General features: G+C 32.3%; 1 protein-coding gene and 1 long non-coding RNA gene across 2 annotated transcripts in view; one reads left to right on the top strand and one right to left on the bottom strand.

Moving 5' to 3' along the window:
- Positions 1-27,140, bottom strand: part of LOC138122670 (oxytocin receptor-like) — a 206,748-nt gene that overhangs the window by 157,062 nt on the left and 22,546 nt on the right. The gene's annotated exons all lie outside the window — the stretch shown is intronic.
- On the top strand, positions 20,972-22,208 carry LOC138124443 (uncharacterized). Its single transcript, XR_011157147.1, has 3 exons — positions 20,972-21,540; positions 21,596-22,011; positions 22,069-22,208. It is a non-coding gene; the product is annotated as an uncharacterized lncRNA (long non-coding RNA).

The following is a 27,140-nucleotide window of genomic DNA, read 5'->3' as shown; positions in this document are numbered from 1 at the left end:
ATCGTGAACGCACCACTCGTGTAAAACGTAAGATTCAAACAGCTGATCCGTGATTCGTAACCAGTAGGTATAGTGCGTTAACAATCGACACTTCAACGCCTACTACGAGGTAAAATTTAAAAAAAAAACAGCCGATATTTATGACGCGCCCCTGTCTTTTAGCGCAGTTTCGCTTACAAGTAACGATAAATAGTTAGTGCAGTATTAACATTCTTTCCTTCTGATAAAATCTCTAGAGCTAAAAATAAATAAAAATAACCACTCTCTAAAACTACAATTTTCAGGAAGCTATCGAAACTATTCATTCTTGTTCTCACGTCAATATCTAAACAACAATAGTTCATGATGTTCGCCTTTGCAAATACTACAGTAACGGTAGCTGATAATTATTGTAGGCGTGTGTGTAAACAAAAACATTTAACGGCATCTTCATTCACTCTTGGGGATTTGTTCTCTCAATGTTTCGCACAGCTGATCCAGACTGTTCATTAATTATTGCGCAATTTTTAAAATTAAGTTGCAAGTTGACTTACTTTCAATTGTTATTTATTATATTTGCAGTATACTGGGTAAACTCTAGAAGAAACATCAATAAAAAGTGGTTTGTTATGTATTCATTTACTCAAAATTTTAATTATGTGATAAGTATCGGCCGACGTTGCTCATCCAAATTTTCCCGAATCTTTAATGGGATATCATTTACATTGTTCGGAGGCTTGGTAATTTATTCATTAGATTGAAACCGTGTTCGGTTTGGAATAAATTCAGAAAACTTGTCTCACAATGTTTGTGTCTCCTAAAATGTAATCCTTGGGGTGTGGGAGTGCGCAGTATACTGTTGCAGCGGTGACAAATGCAACAGGTTATACCGTCGTGATTCTCTGAATCAATGTACAATACCAATGTATTGGTTAATGTTCAAGAAACACTTACAAATTAATTCTTGCAATTTGAGCATAGTAAGTTCAGCATAAATGACAATTTTTGAATATGTCTTCTAATAGGTAAATGGCGTAATAATATTATAATATGATAATATGTAATAAACAAATTTTTCAATTTTTCTCATTTGTCAAAGATGTAGTTTTGGCAAACATTGATTTTTTTTAAATCGGTTTGCTGGGGAAGTTTTGTAAAAGTTACTTAATGCATTAACTTAATTAATAACTGACACACACACAGGCATAAGAAGATGTGATGTGATGTAAGAAAGTTTTACTAATCTATATTTTTGATAAACCTTCACTATCACACGATTGGTGACAAAAGAAAGGTAAGTGCGTAGAAATAGTTTACAACTACATACATCGAAATCAAGCTACACAGATACATATGTATTAACGTTCTGTTAAAAAAAATAATAAAACATTTTCGAAGGTAAAAAACAATTCAATTTTACGAAAACTTTTTACTTCGACATTTTTACGAGTTGAATTTGGGCATTTTTATTCTGGTTAGGTTTAACCTTTGAATAAAAATGTCTAAATACCAACGAGTAAAATTGTCTAAAGAAAAAATGTTTAAGTGAAAATTGGGAAATTTATCAAATTATAAAATTTAGGTCGTGTTATTTTTGGCAAGATTAATTCTAGAATACAAACTTTAACGTTAGGTAATTATTTATTTATAATACAGTTATTAAAAACACAATTAAAAACAATTTGAGAATCTGACAGGACTAGCATGCAATTTTAATCACCTTTGACAGAAGACAGAGTAGTAGGACCTTTTTACGGCGATAAACATTGTTCATTGGATGAAAGCAAGTGCTCTGACTGGCTGAACACCCACATTTGTTGTACTTGCGAATTGATGGAATGAAACCTTTGTTTTTAATAAAAAATCAGTCAAATACAATTAAAAAATTGTGTTTTTTTAGAATGTATCTTTGTAGCTACAATTATTGTTTTATATTCTAGCTAAAATACAAGGGTACTCTACATAGCATTAAACAAAAATATTAATGTTGGGTAATAACTTATAAGTGAGCATATAAAAAAATAGTTGATAATATAAATTGCGCTTCCAAAGTAATTATTATCATTACTAGATAGAAATGTCCGTAATGGTAAATTAATGTAGCCTTGATGCCATGGTCCCTTCTCCTGTTTATAGTAATTTCGAGCAGTTTACCAAGTGTCGCAGGCGTGCATTTTGAAAAAGAGTGAAGATAAAAAATTTAACGTACACTTCTATTCAGAAAACAAGCGTACAAGTAGTGAGCACAATTTTGGCTAGATTGCCATATCGTAAACCTATCTTTTAATTGTTGTTACTTAGAAACCTGTAACAAAACCGGTGATGATAGCTGGATTTGATCGATGTATTCTTCAGAGATTTTAATGTGTATAAATGTTTTGCTTTATTTATTAGGCATGTATTACCAATTACTACAAACACAATTCAAGTTTTTATTCACAAATTTATGGAAAAAGGCAACTCTCAACAATCTAACAATTTAAAAAAAAATTCTGAAGGAACTGCACAAATAGGTGCAGGAATTTAAAACCAGCGAACTTTAAAATACTAGTTGACGAGTTTTAGGGTTTTACAAAAATATCGTTCGTTTTGCAATTACTGAATTTATTCGAGAAGTACTTTCCACACTGTATAGTATTGATATAAAAAAGATTTTTGGCGATAATTAACATTGTAACTTATCTGAAAACTTTAGAACATTTTCAACTCCGCAAAATGATTTTTGTAAGAGAACTTTAAAAATTGTCTCGTTTTTATGTGTGTAGTCACAGAATTATCATATTTATGTGATTACACGCAGATGTTTCCCAAAATTATTGGTCTCGAGTTTCTTATAAAACTTTTCTCGTCATTGTCTTTTTTAAACTTTGTTTCTCATTCTCCACAAGATGAAATACTTAACTTTTCCTTCCGGGAGGGAAAGTGCCACCATAAAGTGGAGATTGTATAATCGATTTTCCACAATTAACTCACCATCATGCTTCAAAGCGTACCTGAAATCAGAAAATGCATTAGGTATATTTATTTTATTTCCAAAGAGAACGGATGTGGTATTTTAATGTGTTCTGAGGTGTAACAATAATGATAATTTCATTAAAATTGTTAATTAAACTGGCACGTGAGTGAATATTTAATAGTCTAAGAACAAAATATTCGACGAGCACTTCCACCATTTAAAGGACACACGATTTCGTGGTAATTGTTTTAATTATCCGAATTTTCGTAGAGTAATAATTTGCAATCTCAATTAGAACTGAATCGACTTCTTCATTGAATTATTTTGTCACTTTCGCGTCAGAACTGGTAACTGGAATATGTAATAATAATTAATTAACATAGAAATAACTGAAAAGACAGAAGGCTAAGATAAGAGGCATTATTTTACAAAATAACTCATCAAATATTTGCAAAATGAGATTTTTTTCTAATGCTATTAAATGGTACATTCATTGTATATGTGCTAATTATAAGTAATGTCATTGATTACCGACGGCAGTAAGTAATGACTTATTACTCCAAGTAATGACTAATGTGCGAATCATCGCATATGCTACCGCGCAACATATATTATAATTTGCGAGTCTCTATTAGGGATTCACGATCTTTTTGGGACCGAGTTGGCTATGATTTTCTCTTTTCATGTTGGACTAACTGACTCAGTGATGCAACGGATGCAATGTTTTTTCCTGTCAGTGTCTGTTCGACATTTTCTTGCCACCGCATTGCCAGATTTATTATTTTAATATTCGTAAGAAACTAAGTGATTTATTAAGTGTGTAAAAATAATTTCAATTTCCGTCAAAGGAACAGTTAAAATTGCCAAAATAATTTTATTACGAAAAAAAATTCTATTAAAAGATTTAATTTAATTTAAAAAAGACAAACCAGATTTAAGAGATCCGGCAACAATGTACCTATTCAGAAAATATAACCCTAAACTGAAAACAACCTAACCTAACTCAAAAAGTGTCAGTTTCCTTTAGGGAATTTAGTTATCACCGAGGTACTGCCAATAAAATCACTAGATGGTCATAGCCAACTCGGTCCCAAAAAGATCGTGAATGCCTTATACGTTTCTTATTAAAAGAAATTGTAAATGAATTCCGATTAATTATGAAATTTGTTCGTTGTAGAAAATGCATCGAACTTTACTTGCATGTATGTAATAGCTATTACATGCTGACACCATTAAAGCAGTGACCCACGTGTCGTGTCACAAACTTCAAACATTAACCACAAACGGGGTTATTACACACTTATTGAATAATATATTATTAATCAACACTAAATGAAATTAATTGAGTTGTGGAGTGACAAATGCGTCAGTAAACTAAAAAATTAAACAGTGATACCTAATGTAAATTCATTTGTTAATTTGTCAGAGCTTGAGACGAAAGGATTAAAATTAAAATCCGGTCCTGAACTTTCAGATTCTCGGAGACAAAGACACCGAATTAATTTTATCCTGAATATTATTATCAATCTTGCAACCTTTCCGATTTTAATTAATTTGTTAATTACATTAAGAAAATATTTTTAATAAGACCACTCCACAAATCTTCCGAACAACAGCGTAATCCTTTCTGAAAACATTTCAGGATTATTTCATAAATATGAGAGTTAAGCTCCTTATTATTCCGCTCTGTAATTTTACACATGTTAAGTCACCTTTTCCGCGTTATTTAGTTTCACCGGAACGCCCAAAAGTTTCAATGGTTCTTCGAGTTAATCGACCTAATTTTTGCTTACTGCTTCCACTACTTAAAACGTTAATAACTCCGTAATAAAAAAGTAATTAATTAAATTAATTAGCCCACTAAACTGATTTAAGTACATTTACATTTTAAATCGTCCAGAAAGGGAGACATGGGCGGTCCATACTAGCTTGGCCATAATTGCTGGGATAATTTACAAATAATTTTACATTTTCATCTCCAATTTGTATGCATTGTGGCAGCCAGCGCCATCCATTTAAAGTAGCAACATGGTTTTGAATTACAAATTTCAGTGAGTTCATAAACAAACGTTTCCTGAATTTTTTCGTTATGTAATTCGACACCGGCAAAAGAGCGGAACTTTTTAAAAAATGTCAAGGTAGGGGTCAAGGTAAAGTTGCAGACAAACTCGTTGGAAATATTTTTTGTCAAAGTGTCGTTATCAAGCAGTCAACTTCTGAAGTGGTTAGTTATTATATCTTCACTTTAATTAATGTTGGCTGGATCTCAAAGTTTACAATTGGAATGGAATGTTTCCAAATTTAGTAAATAACTTTGAAATGTCTCGCTGTGTGTCTTATGATATTTTCATCCAACTCGAGGGCATAAAATAATTGCATTATACAAGAAATGCGAGAATAAAAATCGCTTGCGATTTGGTGCTCAGCCTAGCCTAGCAACCTTATTAATTATTTCAGGGTGGATAAATACACACGGGAGTTAAATTGAGTGCAAAACAACTCAATATTTTTAAAATTGATTGCAAAACAACTCAGTATTTCTGGATTTAATCGTTAATTTAACAAAAATAAATAAAATTCTCATCACCGCACTTTTCACCTAAAAAATGACAATTACAGCGACAAAACTGACAGTTGAAAGCGGCAAAAATGTAATAACATGGGCATGGCCTATTTCGACTACAATCATTTAGAGTAACCCTACGAAACACCTATACAAGCACAGTTACCTCTGGGGGTTGTGCCATTTCAACGATTTCTCACAGGTTCGCATCATGGTGTGGCCACAGTTGGTAAACTCACCCAGCCAAGTAATTTTTTTTTAACAATCACGATAAAACTTGAGATGAGTCATTGTATGCCCAAATATTCACCACGGTATCAAGTGGAGTTTTTAGACAGATCTAACTTAGTCCTTAGTCTTTGATCTCTCACTGGTAACCATTTAACTTCCAAACTTCAAGCACTTTCACTCTGCACACTCCGTCTAAATTAATTACATATTTTGCTTTTGTTGTATTATCACTCCACTAAAACTACCGTACGGTGCCTGTTCCGTAAATCTCTATTTCACCACAAAGTTAGATATAATTAATTTTGAAACACGTTTACGCTTATCACTTTTAGGTTGTATTTGCCGTACGAATATTTTTGGAATACTCTAAAGATCGCATAACTGTGATTTCTAATTTTGAACTTTATTAGTTTTTGCTTGGTGGAATCACATTATGAAAGTTTCGGTGTTTATAAATAACTCGTTTAATTTTATTTCTCATCGTTATGGTTACGCATTATTTCATTATAAAAATAGAAAGCAGTTATGGGTACGGCAGGATGCCAATAGTGTCGTTTAAATGTATCGAAAATTTGTTCACATAATTTGGTTAAATGCCATTTTATTCTGCCGATAATTAAAATGTTATTTTATTCTATCGATTTCTGTTGAGTTCTGTCGCTACTACTAAAGATAATAGGTGAAGATTTGCTTAGAAGAAATATCACAATAGGACACTCATCACTACATCAGAAGTAAAAGAACATGTATTTGCTAAATGTAGTGATGTAACAAATTTCAAGAATTCTTTTCCCTTCCACAATCTAATCGTTTGTTTTATTACATTTGCACACGATTTCTCAATTCATTATTTCTTGATGATATACAGTGAGTTTTTTTAAGACTGGGTTAAGATAGGGTTTTACATGCTAATTTTTCAACCCCCTGTTAACTTTTGTTCTGATGAAAATATTCAAACCATTTTTGGAAAAAAGTTGGAAGATTTTTTAAACTATCGGATAGATTACAATTCAATATCCCAAACTGTTGAAAAAGTTGTGAAAAAAATATTTTTTAGCGCGCCGAAAGCGTCCAAAAGTGGAGATCGTCAGGTGCTGGTTGAGCCGACAATGGCGCTACTCTGGCGGCCGCTCGACGTACTATTATTTCGGCGCCCTAAAAATTTTTTTTTCACAACTTCTTTGACAGTTTGGGATATTGAATTGTAATCTATCCGATAGTTTAAAAAATCTTCCAACTTTATTCCAAAAATGGTTCGAATATTCTCATCAGAACAAAAGTTAACAGGGGGTTGAAAAATTAGCATGTAAAACCCTATGGCCACTCTTAAAAAAAACTCACTGTATAGTGTTTTTTAAATTTCACTTCATAGTAGGTGTTGAAGGGTCGATTGTGAACGTACCAGTCGTGTAAAATGTAAGATTTAAACAGCTGATCCGTGATCCGTAACCTGTATAGTGCGTTCACAATCGACTTTTCAACGCCTACTATGAGGTGAAATTAAAAAAAAACACCGAATATAAGTTTCTTGCGGTGAAATCGTTCTACGATACTAGTAAAAACTAGTATCATGAAATTCTAGTTTAAAAATATTTTTTATCGCAAAACCAACAAGATTAACATTGTTAATGGTTTGGAAAATTTTATACTTTTCGTATTTAATGCCTTTAAAAATATGACTTAAGACAACGAAGTGATACATTTTTTACAGCGGTGGCATGACCTCTGAATATATTTTCTTTTTGTGGAGACTAGAAAAAATTAAAATGATAAACATCAAAGCTTTTTTTTGATAAATATTACCGATATGTTTCTCTCACTGTCACTACACAAAAGAAGAAAGGTGAACCTATTTGCATTGTAAAAACCCGAAGAAATATCTACACCTAAATGCACACATGCAAGTATACGCCTTGAATTTTTTGCATCTTTAGCTACGTTGTTTTGAAATGTATGCGCTTATCTAGCAAGGCTAAGGATAAAGAATTTTACATGTTCAACTTTATGTTGCTCATTCCTAATAATCACTATACTTAAAATAGTAAAAAACAATAAACTTGTTAAATTTATTCCTAATCCCTTATCGTTGATCCACTGTATGGAGGGCAACAAAATGTGATTTCTCTTTACTTCCGCTGAGAGATGTTGGACATTGCTTATTTATTATTCTGCAAACGATTCTCTCGAGACATTCCTTACACTTTTTTAATTCCTGACTTGTGACACAAAGTTCTGGATTCAGGTTGAACCTGAGCAAAAAGTTGCTTACGAACATTTTAATTTTTTTCATCAACTCTCTACTTTGTTACTAAATATTGAAATATTTATTTTACCTTCATATTATCAAAATATGTATTGTTTAGTTAATGTAAATGTGTAGCTTATCAGAAGTTAAAATACGAGTAAAGCACACTTGTGCAAAAGATAGCAGAAATTAAGTCAAATAATGTTGTTATTTCTTGTTTCAGAGGGAAACTTGGCTAGATCTGGTGTGGCTCGAGAAAGAAGTTGGCAAAGTTGCTGTGGCAATTATAATCTCTCAAGAAGATAAATTAAAGAGTTTGAACTTTGGTCTTTGTAATATTTTACCTCGCCAATAACAGAAATGCTGATTAGGAAATAACAATGAGAATTAAGGTGAAAAGAAGACAGTAATCTCTGATCAGCGGTCGTTTACCTCTTGCTTTACATAGTTTTGGCCGATTTTAAAAGAAATTTTCACAAAGCGTAGTATTGTTGTGGTACGCAGAAATCTTGCTCGTGACACATTGACACTGAACTTAAAGTTCATCAGTTTGCATAATGTTTTTATTAATACCGTACCATCATTTCCTGGTGTTATTAATGTAAACAAGAATTTTAATACAATTTTTCGCAACGACACAGTGATCGAATAACCGAGAAATTATACAAGTGCAAGCGTATGCAAAGAAACTTGATTTTTGTTATTGTTTTGAAAACTTTTACATAATATTCATTAATATGCGATTTGTATTTTAAGCCGGTTCTGGTAGCTTAACCGTCAACAATTACATCACGATGTAATTTGTTATTTATTGCTAAGAGACTGCATTGTAACAGAGAAAGCTTGTTGTTATGACACAAGAATATTATCTTTATTGCAGATTACCTTTGAATCATTTTGCGCAGCTCAAAGCTGTAAGTTCATTGAATTAAAAAGGGTGAACGATAAAGATAATGATGTGAAAGTATGTATAAAAATCCGGAAGTTTTATTAAGTGAAGAATCATTAGGAGGAAAGTTTTTATTCGATTTTTTTCATGAGTTCCTTTTTAAAAAGGCTCATATTTCTTTCTGAAATATTACAACAAAATTAAAACCTTTTTAAGTTGTTGCAATTTCAGATGAGCGCAATAAGATGTTCAACACAGAGCTTATGTACTTGGAAAGTATGTTGCAAAAAGTCTTCCGTTAGTTGAGCGCTACTTAAAAATACTTAAGAGTTTTAAAAATTAATAACACATTGAGTAGAGTGATTTTTCATTAAAAAGAAGAAAAACGTCAGTTAATCTGTATAAAATGGAACATAAAGAGACATGGAGACATGGGTTCACCTTTTTGTTCTGTAGAACTGTCAATTTTCGTCGTTTATTTATTTAGTTATCTAGGTTTTGTGCGAACGCATCGCCGCCCCCATTGCCCGACTCAGTGTGCAAAAGTGTTTTCGGCAATAATTTAAAAAAAAAATGGTCGAGCTCCATCACCGTCCGAGCTATGTAAATTTAATAACAATAAATCCCAAAGTTTGCTCATATCGTCCTTTCGCTAGTCGACCAATCCTGGTCTGAGGTTTCAGAATGCGCCCTACATATCAATTTAGGGCCTTTCGTGCGTCCTTCGACGTTTGGATAGTTTCCAAAACTTCCCCAGACACGTTGACCGAAGTTAATTAAATGAGTCGGGATCTGAGTTGGTGAGAAATGACAAAAACCTCGTACTGGCCACAGTTGATGAGTACATTTGAGTGTTTGAGTTTTGCATACTCGAGTGGAATACAGAGATATCAATTTGTATGGTGACGGCTAGGCGTGTGTAAATATCTTGGGGGTGAAAAACATATCACGCTTCGGTTCATGTCTGGGTTGTCGGGGGTGATATATAGTGCTTCACATACGCAACCCCAATTTGATGGGACAATATTCTTGGGAGGCTTCGTACGAGAGAAAGTTAATATAAATTAATGATGATAGGTTTGGTCTTCGTTTCAGGAAGTTGGAAAGGATCCATCGAATATTTTCTGTCAAATAAGATTTTGGGGTAAATAATGTTTGAAAATAATGTTTTTATTTTCGTTCGAAGAAATAAAATGTGCGTCAAAGAATAAGCATACGAACAAAGTATTGTTCCGATGTATTTAAATTTTAAAATGTGTCAAGGAGTTAATTAAGCGTTGACTCTAATTGTTTGAAAATGCACTTTGCATTTTAAAATTTTCCATAATTTAATAATAAATTTCCTCAGTTTAATGACTTTATTGGATCAAGTTGGATCAACCAATCAAATCAATGTAGTGAAGTGACTATGTTACAAAGCTAGTTACAAGAATATATTTTGCCTAGTTTGATTCTTTTTTGGTTAACTTTTCAGCAGTTTTGGGTTAGTAAAGCGTTTTGATTGGTGACATTAATTAGTGCATAATAATAATAATAACAATTTGTACACATTGCAATCTACGAAATTTATGTACTTCATGTGATTTTTAAAACGTTCAAAAATTAATAAAGGGTGAAAAGTGTTTTTTTCAGCATTTTTAGGACACATTGTTTAAAAAAAATCATACTAGACTCTTTTGATATTTGTATAGTTTGTCCAGCGAGAGATTGGTTGACATAAAAGTCACTAAATTCTACGTAGAGAAAGTAGTACCTAGCCCACTTAAAATTTGAAATATATCCTTCAAGCAGTAACATTTTTGCCCTGAAATTATGCTCTAATTGATGTATTATAGTGCATTTTGTAATGTTGGGTTACAAAGTCTATAATTTAAAATCTCCCAATCTCTGGACTACTTTTTCCTGGTAGGCGGTTGCGCGGGCCATTTACAGAATCCTGCAACGAAATACGATCTCTCTATTAGTTACTCTATTCCACTAACCAATAGGGAGGTCGCATTTCGTTACATGATTTCGTAAATGGCGCGCGCAACCGCCTACCAGGAAAAATTATACTATAGGCGAAACAAATGACCGATGGTGGAGCTGTAATCGTTTGACAGTTTGACCAATATGGCCGTCGTAAGAAGTATATTACGTTATTTCGTTTCTGTTTTTGTTATTGTGTGAGATGGTGTTCCTTAGTTAAATGTATTAACACACCTGGTAAAATGAAATCATCCTGATGAAAATGCAGCGAACAAACTTTCGAAACTTTACTTGCCGGTTTTCCCATTTTCACCTAAAGCATCCATGCTTCAACTTTTTCTTTTAAGCCAAATCTGTTAAAATGTACCAATTTAATAAAAAATTAAGAAAGATTAAACATTCATATTGAATGAACTTTTGAGGTTATAAACTTACTTGTTAGTTATTAGTCGTTCACGATTGTTTTAAACACGCAGCAGGCCAAGATATTTTTTTGTTAGATTGCCGTCAGGTCCTGTCATATAACGTTTCGTTTTTAAATATTCGCCTTGTTCAATTCCGTCATTAATTTAGTTAGTTATTATCGGACATTTTTGCATTGTAAATAAAAAATGTTATGTAATTATGTTATCAATACAGTTTCTTCTTTTTTGGTAGTAATAATAATTTATCCATTTTAATACATTAGGAATGTTCTTAAACGAGAACTGCGCTACAAATACCTATGTATGTTTCATTTCAATGAAAGTTTTATATTATTAATAATATTGCCAACTAAAATGTCAGATTTTCATAGATAGTCCGAATTTGAAACAATTTAAATGGTATATGTAGACGGATAATTTGTTTTTTACTGGAAATGAGTGGAATGATAAATCTCCATTCCTTCCCTTTTTACTGTGGCACCCATAAACACTGCAGTTAGTATGTATTATTAACACAAATTTTTCACAATAACAATAAAGTAAAAATACAACAAAATGGTAAATACACATGTAACAACCACGAGGTATACTTTACAAAGTAATTCACCCAGGTTCCGCCAGAGGTCACTTTAGAACATTTCGTTCGCCTATAGTTAATCACACAACACCACTCGTTTGGTAATAATTGGAGGGCAAAAAAACTGGGAAAACTTTTGCGAATTTTACAAAATGTTATAGAGAAAACTTTCATAAATTGGAGAGTTTTTCCACTGGTTAAAATTAACACACATATTTCAGATATACCCTGTATACTACTTTTTCTTCAAACTTTCATAACATAACAAATTATTTAACAAATGTTAGGAAACCAGGTACAAGATTTGGTAGACTGATAAAGTAGCTGGTTTTGGAAAGCGTCACTATGACTATGAACAACGCTGTGAACAAAGTCCGAAATTCGTTTTTATAATTATCCGTCTGTCTGATTTTGTAAGTTCGTTTTGCAATTATGTACAAGTTTAATGATTAAACCTTATTTACTCACTTCAGCTTTCAATATGTCACACTCAGACACGAATTTGTTGAAATTTCAGATGATTTAGCTGGTTTACTTTATTTGCCGCTCGTCAACGGAGATAATAACTTAGCAGCCGCTTCTCAGCGGAAATAATAACTTTACAGCCAGTGGTCAGCTCGTCAGATGCCATGACAGTGAAGTGACACTTTAGCATTATCAATCCAGCAGTATAACTTCATATTTTACGGACGTTTGAAAAAACAACTGTTACATAAACTATAAAAGAACTTAGTAGTAGAGTGTTATATTCGTTTTCATTATAACAGTTTAACAAAAATATTGTTTCCATGTTTGGCCTTGAGGTAGGTATATTTAGTTAATGGTAAACTATAAATCTTTTTAATGTTACCGCGATGCATGCCATTTTAATTACTGTTTTTTCATAAATTGCAAGCATATAATTAAGTATATGTGAGTAAATGTACACATTAAGAAACCTAACACCACATTTCAATGCTAATTTAATTTTTTAATAAAATTAATTTTAAGTATGTACGAAGTATTATGATAATTAACGTTATTATTTTAAATGGTAATATGTACAACTAAGCAATTTGCAAAACTTTCTTTTTAATTCACTAAATCCTTACTTAGTTTTTGGAAGCGCTAGACAAAATACGGATAAGGAGAACTTCTTTTTACTGTTATCACGAGTAGTTATGTTACCGAACGAAATTATTTATGCACTACATTAGATACAGGGTGATTCTGAAATAAGTTTGGAAAAAAAAACCGGTAATTAGTGATGATGAGAAGAAATCATTGACAAAAAATTTTTCTTATAAAATTTTTTTCGTTTTCGAGATACAAATGATTGAAAATTTGGTCAAAATTGCTAGTACGCTCCTAAATTAAAGGCGATTACCTGATTATCTTGGTAGTTTAGCAACAATAATAATCAAAGGTGCCCGTCAGTCACAAACGTAGAAAAAAATCGTCCCAAAATACGTTCTTGGCGCAGACCACGTGATAGTGTCACGATGTGTTCTTCTGAAATAATTTCACCTCTAACAGTGCTTGCACCTACGACTTTATTGTCGAGTTGATGTAACAATGGTTGCTAATGAAGTAAACAAATTCGGACAAATTTTCCCTATTCATAGGCGTTGGAAATACAAGGATATAGGGTAATTTCCATCCTTTTGATTTCACCTCCAAAAGTCATTTACGCAGAATTATTTTGTGTCAAGGATACTCCACATTTTTTTTCCAAACTTATTTCAGAATCACCCTGTATAAACATTATTATTGCACCCCTGTGAAGTTTTTACAATGAGGCCGTAAGGCGAGTTATAATCACATATTTAGGATAACAATGTAATAATATCCTGATATTACAAAATTTTATATACTACAGTTCAGAATATTTTGAAATCGGTACCTACATTTCCATTTCAATAAAAATTCAATTCATATTAGAGCAGAAGTAAGTGCTGATTGTTTTGAAAATCATAGCAACAGCTTAGCAACCAGACAAACAGTAAAATTAGGTATTTTTTGTGTGAAAGTTAGTAAGGAAAGAATTGGTTTTGTTGAGGCAGATCTCGTTTTAGACATAAGTATCGTGTGTTCCACAAAAAACTCACTCGCAGCAAGCCATGACAAAAGTGAAGTATGTCTTAGTACCAGATGTGAAATGAACTACTAAAGTAAATTTATAGGTTATCTGTCACAACTCACAATATGATGAAAATTTGTAAGTAACAAGTGAACTACTTCCAATGATCCTAAAATCGACATGACCAGTCTATCTATCTCTATAGTCATGGCTTACTGCGAGTGAGTTTTTATTGGAATACATGATAGAAGCATCAATCGTTATTTTAGTTTTCTTCTCTGAACAATCAGAAGTCGAATATAAATGAATTTGTTTAATTTTCTTTAATTTTTTCGTTATTTACTGTATCGCACGGTGCCGAAATGTTAAAACCTTAATTACTGCATATGAGTGCAATAAAGTATAAGTGTTGTCTCCTATTAAATAACAATCACGCTACGAAATGAAAAAGTCCATTAAAAGAAGTCTGTCGCTGAACAGCCGTAGAAAAATATATTTGCCGTGATTGTTAAGATAACGTTTGTTTAGCAATCGAACATCCTAATTTTAATGTACAAATTTTTCTGAAACAGTATTTTTCCTACATATTATATGTGAGTATTTAAATAATTACAAAATTATAAATTGTTGTAAATACAAATAGAATTGTGCTTCAAAGAATTCAAAAAATTCTACATAATAACAGATATTGAAAAGAAAAAAACTGTCACGCTTCGTTTAATTTCAGTCTTAATAGTACAGGGTCATTATAAATGATTATCCCATCGCAGTTGGCGTTGAAAACCCACACAAATTTGGCCTGTGCCGCTAGCTTCGCAACGTCAGACAAACTAGTAGACAAATTTACACTACCGCCAGCAGCGCTACCTATCGGCGATGCTAGTCTCACTCATGTTATAAAGCTTGCGGCACATTCAACTACGTCACCAATGTCTACTGCGATGAGACAATCATTTATAATGACCTCGTACTTAAGTAAGAATATTTATAAAGTCACGTTACGATTATCGGATTCCTTTAGGCAATATAATGTAAAAATGTAATTAAATTAACATAATCACTTATCAATTTAATTAATTGAAGACAATTACACCTATGTACGTACGTACTCGTATTTAGTTGTAGACAAAATCTTGTTAAGAACATCCAATTCATCAAAGGAAATTATCGGTGTCTGGAGACGATAAACAAATCGCAGACTATGTTAATATTTAAGCGAAAATTTCACGGATGGTGATTTCACTAATTAAATAAGATCTAGATCAAATCAGGTCTGATTCGGTTATGTCTGGAAGTAGAATTAAGGGAAAACTAAGCATCTTAACGATTGCTCTAAAAATTATCAACAAGAAGCAAACATATTCATTAAATTGTATTAAACGGGAGTGGTAATTATTAATTAAATTAAGTACCACAGATTCAAAATCAAAGTGTGAACCTAAATTTGCTATTGTTATTAAATTAAAAATGTTTTTAATGCAGGAAATTGTTTGTGAGTTGTTTTTATTGTTATATTATTTGCGAAAACTTTGCTAGAAGCTTTGCTGCAAAACTCATTACGAGCAGAAAATACGAACAGAAATTTAATTATATATTTCAAAGCAAATCCTTGTGTTTGTGTGCAGTTTTACCATTTTCTACAAATAATTCTTGTGTTAGGAGCCATTATATTGTACGAGGAGCTCAAAGTAAACAATTTAGTCACTAGAAATTCGGATCAAGAGCTACTTACAAATTAATGTCGTAATGTAGTATCTACCGATACAGTTTATTACCAGTAGTGTTGTTGTGGTAAACGATTTCCCGGCCCAGTGTTCTACATTTCGTAGGTACACGTTAAAATGTCTGAATCTGAGCCAAAACAGTTTAGATTCCGCAATAAACTTAATAAAACAATAAGGATGATGGAATGAGTACTAAATAAATAACACAGATGCTTACGAAAGTTACAACCGAAGTTTATTTGGCATCAAATTAAAATAAATGTCTGATTTTTACATTAAGTAGTTTATTTCTGGAATATTTGATTGAAGCGATAGAGATTTTATATACAGGTGTTTGCGAAGTTGAGGCGTTCCTTTTAACATGATAGTATGCGTTGTTCTAAAGTGTTTTAGCCAAAATCACCTTAAAATGTGTACGGCAATGAAGATACAATAAGTTAATTTTTTTGAAACCGATCCTGCTCAAATTTGCGCTGATTTATTAGAATTGACAAAAAAAAACAACTGAACATGGACGTTAATCAAAAATCACTGTGCAACAAATTTGAACTTTTTGTTTGTTTATGGGAATTTTTTTACATGTTTCTATCTAAAACCATTAGTTATTAGTTATACATAAGTTTCACGCTGCTAGCTTTTCGTTTTTGGAACTTACGTTATAATTTTTTATTTTATTAAATCAGATTATAACAAGAAATCAAATAGGTGAAAAATTAAAACTAATAGAGATAAATGAAAGATTTTAATTCAACAAATAAGGAAATCTGAAAAACACGCACTATTAAAATTATGCCGATTAAAAATGAACATTGCATCTATTTTTTCTCCTACAAAGTAAATTACTCTCTCGTAGTAAGACCCATATGTAGTCTCCTCTCATTGCCGCGTTCCATTTCCCTTCATAACGTTTTTCCATCATCTGGATATCTTGATGGAACATTTCCCCCTGTTCTTCACTTACAGCACCCAAATTTTCCCGAAAAAAGTCCAAATGAGAGTGTAAGAAATGGACTGTAATGGACATTCTGCACCCTAAATTTTTGAAGTGCTGTATCAAATTGTCTGTTGCATGATCGGTCGATAAGGCTGAAGTAGTAATCATATCATATTCTTGAACTTCTAAACTGCATTTTTCTGCTCGATTCACGATACTATGCCTCTAAATTTGAACGGCAACTACCACATAAAACATGAGGAGCCCAATTAACGTGCTAATGTGAAACAGGTATACCAAAATATGCTTCACAAGCAGCAGTAAATTTTGTTTCAGGAACAATTTGGTGTTTCACTTGTTTCAGAGCAATGAAGAAACCGCACACATAACAAAAAATATCACTTGAATATTTACATTGGCTCTTTGTAGTCATTTTCGCGTAATTATAATGACCCAATAATCAAGAAATTCAAATTTAAAAAAAATGCAAACTTTTGACAGCAGCGCGAAACAAATGTCATAGGATCGTTTGAATGCATGGCCTACTACCTCTAGTACAGAAAAATATACATAAACAAAACCCTTGTTGCACAGTGAAATACTGTCAGAGCTGTCATCTAATTAGTCGGAATGGCTTTAGCATTACGAAAATAATGAGCTCTCAGATATGTTGCTAATGTATGGACAATGTTATCACGTTATCAGAATGCAGCTGCGGCGTCCAGACTGTACGCAGAGCGATTTCCAGAAAGACACCAGTCAGTTATTAATCTAGTAGAGCGGAGAAATAGACAGGACCAGACTCAAAATTTTAGAAAACAATAAAAGTATACAATCAATTATCTCCGTTAATACAAACATTTTACTAAGAAGATTTAGGCGAAAATTCTTAAGAATAATGTATAGTAAAGTAACGCTTAAGGTATAAGATTATATGGCCCTTTAAAAGTATTTGACCGGAGATAAACGTCCCTTTTGTCGTAATTGCAGTAGGCGGTCAGCCCAACCATAAATCATGCTTCAAGCAATTCTCTGTTGTGAATTCCAGAGCCGGCCTCAAAACAAATGCGTACCGATGAAATTAGATATACAGGGTGTTTTCGAAGTTGAGGTGTTCCTTTTAACCTGTGATAGTATGCGTTGTTCTAAAGAGTTTTAGCCAAAGTCACCTTAGTAAAATGTGTACGGCAATGAAGATACAATAAGTTAATTTTTTTGAAATTTCTGAAACCGGTCCTGCTCAAATTTGCGCTGATTTGTTAGAAATTAGAATTGACAAAAAAAAGTCAAATGAGCATGGACGTTAATCAAAAATACTGTCAGAGTTGTCATCTAATTAGTCGGAATGGCTTTATTATTACGAAAATAATGAGCTCACAGATATGTTGCTAATGCATGGGCAATGTTATCACGTTATCAGAATGCAGCTGCGGCGTCCAGAGAGTACGCAGCGCGATTTCCAGAAAGACACCATCCTGGGCCACGTCAGTTATTAATCTAGGACAGCGGAGAAATAGACAGGACCGGACTCAAAATTTTAGAAAACAATAAAAATATACAATCAATTATCTCCCTTAATACAAACATTTTACTAAGAAGGCTAAAATTCTTAAGAATAATGTATAGTATCTCGTGTTACAAGGAACCCCTCAACTTCGAAAACACCCTGTATTTATTTATTAAATATTACAATACTATTACAAATCATCTTTACTGTTTTCAAGACACAAAGTACTAAAGGGAATTTCGTTACAATCACTAAATTTACAATAAACATCAAAAACATGTTCTATCACAAATTTTTAATCCCTGCCCTGAACCAAGGAAAAGGGATGCAGCTGCACGAGCCGAGACGACCATCTCAACGCCAATATTGGTTTCCATTATTGGGATAATTTTAGTGCTGCCATATAATCTTATACCTTAAGCGTTACTTTACCTCGTGTTACAAGGAACGCCTCAACTTCGAAAACATCCTGTATAAAACTAATTTGGATCCACTAAGTGCTTTCTTTGAACATTCATGCATGGTAAATTAATAGATATTCTTATTAAATCACAGTTCTTCGAATCAGTATAAGAAATTAATGTTTCATTGAGTTTGTACAACCTGATGAATGTTGATGCAAACATTTGACTATAAATGGGATTTTAAATAATTTAAGTTACAATGTTTTACAGCTGCCTACACAGTATGTACAGTAAGCAAAAAAATTAATGTAGTGTCGTCTCTGAAGCTCCTACTACTTCCTATGCAGATTTTATTACCGGCTGTGAACTTTCATGTGGTGAATCTACATAGATGCTCCTTGCAAATTTTAGCAATCTAATACTGAAAATGGCAAGACTGTAATATTATACGAGTATTTATTTTGATAGGAACTGAAATAATTTTATTAGAGAAACTTTAATTATTTCTGTTAAGATAACTCACAAAAATTTTACCAATAACACAAATTATTTATGGATAATACTATGTATTATTCAATGAGCTGATAATGAGGGCTATTACTTGTGAGGATGATTTTATGTCACGAACCGCAGGCGAGAGGCGTAATTTATCCGAGCAAGTAATAGCCCTTATCCGCGAATAGAATACTATACTTTTTCTACAACTCTGAAGAGAAATTGATAAATAAGTTATTATTAGACAATCTGAATCGGACGTTTGAAACTGACATTTTAAAATTATTACTCTGTATACTTGATACCATTGCACTGAAATTTGTGACTGGACTTCATAAACTAGTGATATTTGCAGTGATTTTTGAAATTATTGATCAACGGGTCGTGGGAAATGAATCTTGTTATCCAATGAAAAACGCTTTAATAATTAGAGTATTATCCAATAGGAGTAGAGAAAATAAGTTATCTGCAGTAAAATTATTGTGGGTGATAAACCAGTGAAAAAAGTGAGGAAAACATCAATTTTTCCATAAAAAATATGTTTATTGCGTATAACGAACGATATATCTTTATAAATATTTAATAAAAGATGGCTTTTAAAATGAGGAAAAATATTTCTGTGACACATTCTATAAAAAAAGCTTTATTCATTTCATTTACGAAATAATCCAATTTTATTCCAAAATTATGATTCATTTGCCCATAACAATATTGACAAAAATTGTGCCTTAAATACTGCATTAGTATTTACAAATGTCACATGTTGTGAGAATTTATGGATATTTTTTCATTTACTGCAATACAATAATAGCTATTAAGACAACAAGTGTTTTACAGACGCAGGGAGCGAGGATTTAATAGACCGAGATTTTGAAACTATAAAACACGCGTTGTCTTTAAGATTTTTTCTAACACTAACATCTTATCAGAAATTTTAATAAATTCAGAAATTATTTGAGGCGCGTCACAATACACAAAATACGAAGGTTGCCGTGGGTACTATGGCAATAATATCAACAAATTTGGAAACAAATTAACCTTAGATTTATGTCGGCCTCTATGGAGTTCGTCCAAAGAAAGTACAACGTAGTTATAAGACTCTAAAGGCCCGAATAATAAACCGATAATAGTTATTCAATTCTTCACCGAAGGATGAAGATGGTGGTACCGACCGCTTCCTTGTAAAATTTTACGTTCAAAATATTTTACCATTGAGTTCAATAAGGATCATTTTTGTCTTATTCATAATTCTTGTCAAATCAGATAGAAACTCCGAACGAATATTCAATCCCTCATCTGCTGGAAGCGTTCTTAGTAAATTCAGCTTTAATCGTAATACTTTGAGAAATACAATGCGGCTCCCTGCATTTGATGAATATTATAGATTTAGTAGTCAGTCCGGCCTTCAGATTAAAGCCCTATTGTCGTCAAGATCTGTGTGGAATATTTTCATTATTTTCATCAGTGGCGGCACAAAAACATGCTATGGGGGATTTTTTATGAAAATAAAATATTATTAAAGGTGATTTTTTAACTTATTTTATCTTTTGTTACCCCACCACCCCTACTTCGATTCTATTATCCCTGTTAAAGTAGCACTATCGCTGCATATATAACAAAAAACTTCGATAATATTATATGTAGATCTGAAAAGAAGTGTTTTCTTAATACATGTAGTAATTCGACACACAATAATATAGATGCAGCTGTGAAAAACACACTACACGCTGTCACTGCTTCGATTCACTGACACCCTTTAAAACTACAAAATTAAGTAATCCGATGAGATTTAGTTCCAGCATGTTTATTGTTGTGCTATTCTTTGACTGGTCTAAGTCTAACTATAAATCGTGCCGGGCTAGAACCATTTTGACTGATAAAGAGTCATTGCAATACGCAACTTTTTTGGCAATACAAAGTTATTGATAATTTCAACGACTGTTATACCAAAGAACCTGAAATAAAATTTAAGACTTTTATTAGATTCACCTGGATATACAGAGTGATCAACAAGAATCCAAATCAGAGCAGGCGTTGCAAATTATCGGTCACGTCGTAGCAGAATCATACGCAAATAAGCGTTCAAAGCATGGCCGTAGACAATTTGTGGTCTCAAACGCTATTTTATAATAAATCATACCTCATGAATTTTAGACGTTGGAATTATAATTGTGCATTGTATTATTATTATCTGATAATGGAGGTAATTTATAAAATAAACAAAAGCAATATTTTACATTTGTAAGAATTGGTAAATTACCAGCTTTATTGCCAAACGCGACGCCACTGGTACGGAGATGTTTCGTTGAAATGTCACATTTCAAAATTCAAGGTTGTTCTTGTTGACAATTTAAGTGATTTAACCTAGAAAACAAATCTTCGATTTCCGCAAAGTTTACAGACGTTTATTGAAATTGTAAGCAATAATTATCCCAGAATAAGTTGTAAAATGGGTTTTACCATTAAAGAGAAGGCATTTTTATTAGATTATTTTCGAAAGAGGGTGAAACATGAAAGTGAAGACTGGCCTTACTTTGTACCCCCTTACACTGAAGAATTTCAAGCCAGATGTCCGAAACTGATGGTATTGGTTATCAACAAGTTTATCAATGTCTTAAAATTATAGTGCCTAATTTTAGTGAATCATAATCCATCATTAAGGAGAAGTCAGGTCAGTCCTTAGTTCAAATTTTAGCAATGATGCAAAATGTTCGACAAATTATCAAGGAACATCCCTCAACTTCCATAAGGCGTTTAAGACAGCAAATTAAATTGAGTTATGGCAGTTATTGCAAAAATTTTGAAGAATATTAATTTGTTTCCCTTGTGTGTTGCAAGAAATAAAACCCACACATTACCTTAAACAAATTTTCATCATAAATGAATTTTGGCAATCCATTTCACCTGACAGCTTCATAAGTGTTTTTGGAAAATATGAGAGGCAAGTTTGACTCTGTCTGGACCACAATGCAGAACATTTCGAGCAGTTTTTGTGAAAAATTATTTTTTGACCTTGGAGTAATTTAAATGTTTTAAACTGGTAGAAAAGATACGAGTAAGTTCTCAATTAACCAAAAATGAGAGAATAATAACTTTAGCACTTTTCTTACAGAAAACAACAAAACAAAGAATTATGAAAAATAATTATTTTTAAAATTTTGTAACCAAAGATTACGTGCCTTATGAAGGAATTTTATGTAACTGTGTGTTTTTTCCTTAATCAATAATGAATAATAATTAATAATAACTTTCTTTTAAATTCGTTATTCATGAATTATAAAAAATTTATAAAAGTCATTAATAATAGATTTTTGAGAGGTAGGCAACCAACGAAACGAGTGTGCACAGCCAGTATATAAAAGTGTCTGATAAGTCTACGACATATGTTTCGATAAAACAAAAGATGAGGTAGCACTCTTGATTTGGATTCTTGTTGATCACTCTGTATTACGGAGTGGGCCGGTGGTAAAAGGAGATGAATGTTAAAATAGTTTTACTTAAACTCAGGTTGTAAATTGTATTACTTGATAATAATATCCTCAATGATAAAATTAGTCCGGCCTAAATGCCGTGTCGGCAAGTGTGCGACAGATCAGAATAATAATAATAATAATAATATCAACCACTTAAATATGCATTTGCTTTAAGAAACGTACAGAAATATTTAATTTGATTGTTTTACTAACTCGTTAGTGATCTTTTTTGAATTTTTATCCTTATTTTATTCCACTCCGTACAGCTCAAAAGTGGGAATTTACATTTATGTAAATATAATTTCGACACGGATTTTTAACTTCTATTTATAATTAACTAGCTTCTTGAATTTTAAAAACTGGATTATTTCGTAATTTATTCGCTACTATTTTTCAACTAACACTTGTAACATTTGTCTAGCCGATGTTTTATTTTATTTGCCCAATGCAACAATATATTTCATTGTAGCCCAGTTATTTCTGGCCCGTTTTTTGTTCCTGCTCTGTTGAAATGTGTGATAACATTTTGAAAAATAAATATGAGTCCGATTCAAACTGGATAACATAAAACTGGTAAATGTGTATGTAATTTACATTTAATTGGATACATATAACTGCACCACCTATTTCATATCAATGGAAATCACCTTCAGTATAACCTTTACAGCAATGAAACATAAATCATTTACTTTAATAAATGGTTTCATTGAAGTTCACGCTCCGTCAAGTTAAATGTAACAAAATAAAATGATCGATATTTATAGCGTCGATGACAGTTTAATGATTTGTTTTGTTGGGCGTAAATGATATCAATTTATTTTGCTTGTAAATTTTCGAACCATTATTTACAGGATCGACTGTGAATCATCCGCAATTTTTACTCGTTATGTAAAATAACACCTGCTTTATCTGTTTACCCGCAAAAATTGGACATAATTACACATAAACTTTGAAATCACTGTTATTTTAGAGAATGCAGCTGACTTGTAAAAACGATCTTCCTACATTGTTTTCTTGATCAATTAGTACCCAAGATGTAATTATTGCAAGTGCTGTCTGAAACAGTGCTAATTAAAAGGAGAGGGTACCAACCTACAAAATTTAAAAGGGCTAAAAAATAAATTTTAGCGTGGTAGGATGAAAACCAAAATTTACGTAGTTTAATTTTGAATAAACAAAGAATTAAAAATTGCTGCTGAGATGTTGAAACCGGATAACATGTGTTATCATATTATATTATAATAAAGTGTGGGCAGATACTTTGAGTAATAACATTTCAGTCTCCTTTACATTAATTAATTAATCTAATAACTACCGAATTACCCAACGAAATGTTAAAGGTAAAAGTGGAATGTTTTTAACAAGTAGAGCTTATTTCTAATTAAGTTACATTGAAGTATGTATTTAGGTTTCCGAAAAAACATAAGCATTCAAACAAGTCTATTTCTGAATAAATATTTCTTTTTATAATTATATCGATCGTAAAGAATACGTAGAGCGATTATAGCAATGGCCTTTACTAATTGTGCGTTTAGAATTATTTACATTTCTTAGTGCTGCAATAAAAAAATTTTAGACCTCATAGTTTAGCAATTAAAGCACATTTCGAAATAAATATTTTCTAGAAAGATACGTAGAAAATGAAAACATTTGTACCTGTAAACGTACTTGAAAAGTTTTAAAGACATGACTAGGTACACGAGTTTCACTAAAATAATAATAAATAATAAAAGTGGGCGCGTAGAAAATAAATGATATCTAATAGAAAAAACTGTGCTTTCAAAGGATTTATAATCACTTGATAGAAATAACCGTAATCATAAAATAAAGTTCGGTCTCGATGCCGTGCCCCCTTTGTATATTTTGGTGTTCGAGTACATACAGGGTGATTCACGTAGCCCGTTCGTTAGAAACTTTCTGATTTCTCAAAATCATATAAAAATGAAAATTGGTAGCCGACTATAAACGACTGCTCCAAGTTCAAATAAAATATTTTCAAAATGGAAATACCGGAAATCGACGCCATCTTTGTTTTTTTAAATGGAAAGGCCCCATTTTGATTTCAAATTTCGATTCTACGTTAAATTTTAAGTTTGGAATATCCTTTTGTCAACACTTATCTGTCATCGTTTTTCACCATTGTCATCTTTTTCGCAAAAAAACGAGGTTGCAGGGCTTCATTAAAAAAATAAAAATAATATTTTTTGTATTAAGTTTTCTTTAGACAAAACTGTGTATATAGGAATCCTTTAAAGCCCGTAGGGCAAAATAAGGTTATGAACGTTTATAAATATAAAAATATGTGGAGTACTTTGAATCCAAAACAGTGATTATGTGAAGCATGCAGCTATATAACTCGCCTCATCCAAGAAATTTACAATTTTATTTTATTTTTAATTGCTAGCGCAATAAAAAAACTTTTAAGTTTTACGCAAAAATGTGTGCCGAAATAGAACTCGCATTCCTTATACCGGAATAGATTAAAGTCCGGAATCTTATTAAACGGACACAGCTATTTCAGCAAAACCAGACGGTATACAGATGCGGTAAGGTATCTCTTAATTTAAGAAAATACACCGCATTTACCACAAATTAGTGTTTGCAGTTTTAGTATTTTATGGCAACGATTACTATAGATACATCATAGACATGTTTTATGTTTTTCAACCGATTAATCGTTTGCGCTCTACACGCCATTAAATTATACATATACTAGTATGTATATCAAAAGGATTTGTCATGGCGAGATCGTTGCATATCTCGCGCGTCCAAAAAAAAAAAAATCCTGAACTGGGAAGGCGTTGGAAACCGTCAATTGTTGTGCTTTTTTAAAGCGTAGACTAATTGGAGCATGTTGACAGCTAACCTAAAATTTACAGTCAAAACAAATTTTCTTTTTTTTTCCTTGCAATGTTTTACATTAAAAGTAGAATAACTAACGATTGCTATTCTCGAAGCAAATATCTAAGGGCACCCTTTACTGAAAATGAACATGTTCAATTATGTCCCTATTAAACATAAACAAATATCATTCATGTCAAACGGCGGGAAATTCAAACTTTACACTGTCCTAAACGGTTTATTTTTTCCAACGCCTACTCATCCCAGGATTTCATTTGAACGCGCGATATGTAATAATTTTAACTTCGAGTATTAATATGGAAAACATTAATAACTTTTCCTGAATACAAAAGAAGTTACTAATAAATTATAACAAGAAAATGTATTGGCACAATGCTTTTAGGTACTGGATGTGTGGTATTTGGGATGGTCTGCCGAGATGCCTTAAAAGAAGAAGGTTGTTGTAAACTGAGAAGAGTTGTTATTTCGCCGGACGCATTTTACTAAAATTGTGTACTTCAGTATTCTGTGAAAGTAGAAACTTAGAAAGCATTTTTAACACCTTATAACTTATAACCTAAAACTATGTTATTTTGGACATATGTGTATAAAAACTGTTATAGTGGAACGAAATGATATTGGGAACGACTTATGCAGGTGTTTATAAGTGTTTATAACGTACCTACTAATAGTTTTATGAGGGTTGGAACGATTGGGGCAGTTCACTGGTGTCGGCCTTAATTACTCAAATTATTGAAGTTTCAGAACTGGGACGTATTTAAAGATTTCTTAGGGGGGGTGTTCAACGCATTTGTCCTCTGCAATTTTTGTGAAATAATAAAAAATAGGTCCCACTGATTAGGATTGTCATAAATGTCATTTTTGATACTAATAATTAAAAATTATTCGTCTAAAACCAAATTCACGTTAAAATGTTTTGTTTGGCTATCAACGTGGATTCGCGTCACATAAATATTATGAACCATTTTTGGTAATTGTTCACTTTAACTACTTCTGGAATTTTCGCGTTTTTTCTGACTAGACACCCTCAGGGCGTCCTCCTAGATCGTTTCCCACCATTCAAACCTTGTGCAAATGCCTTTTTTCTCTCTTGTTGTGTTTCAAGGTCGCGTCGAGGTCGCGCCAATGTCTTATTATAACTAAAGGGTAAGGAAAATTCATTTGCACAAGGTTTGAATGGTGGGAAACGATCTAGGAGGACGCCCTGAGGCTGTCTAGCCAGAAAAAACGCGAAAATTCCAAAAGTAGTTAAAGTGAACAATGACCCCATTTTTAATTAGTGGTCCTAGGTAGGTACCTAGAAGGGCCCGGAAAATCCAATAATCCATTTGTTATCAAAACAGTCAACATTCCTGGTAAACATTCCAAAATTTCGAGTACGGACGATCAAAATGCAAACGTTCGGAGCGTGCCCAAAAAGATCAAAATCAGGTATTATTTACGACATCTCTACTGACAAGCCATACGCAATCGGCATATTTTATTATAATGAGTTCCCAATATCACTCCATGCTACTATAAATTAAAGTACAGGGTCATTATAAATGATTGTCCGATCCCAGTAGGCGTTGGTGACGTAGTTGAATGTGCCCCAAGCCTCATAACATGACTAAGACTAATATCGCCGATAGGTGGCGCTGCGGCGGTAGTGGAAATCTGTCTACTAGTTTGTCTAACGTTGCAAGGCTTGCGGCACATCCAAAATTTGTGTGGGTTTTCAACGCCAACTTCGATTGGACAATCATTTATAATGACCCTGTATAATCACTAAAACTTTTAGCATATATGTATGTATTAGATATTTAGAATTTATCATGTACGAGTATATGAAAATAAAAGTAGTAAAAAA

This window comes from Tenebrio molitor, chromosome 2 (genome assembly GCF_963966145.1).
Source record: "Tenebrio molitor chromosome 2, icTenMoli1.1, whole genome shotgun sequence".
Lineage (NCBI taxonomy): Eukaryota > Metazoa > Arthropoda > Insecta > Coleoptera > Tenebrionidae > Tenebrio > Tenebrio molitor.
The sequence above is the reverse complement of the archived record's forward strand: the minus strand, read 5'-3'. Positions and strand labels throughout refer to the sequence as shown.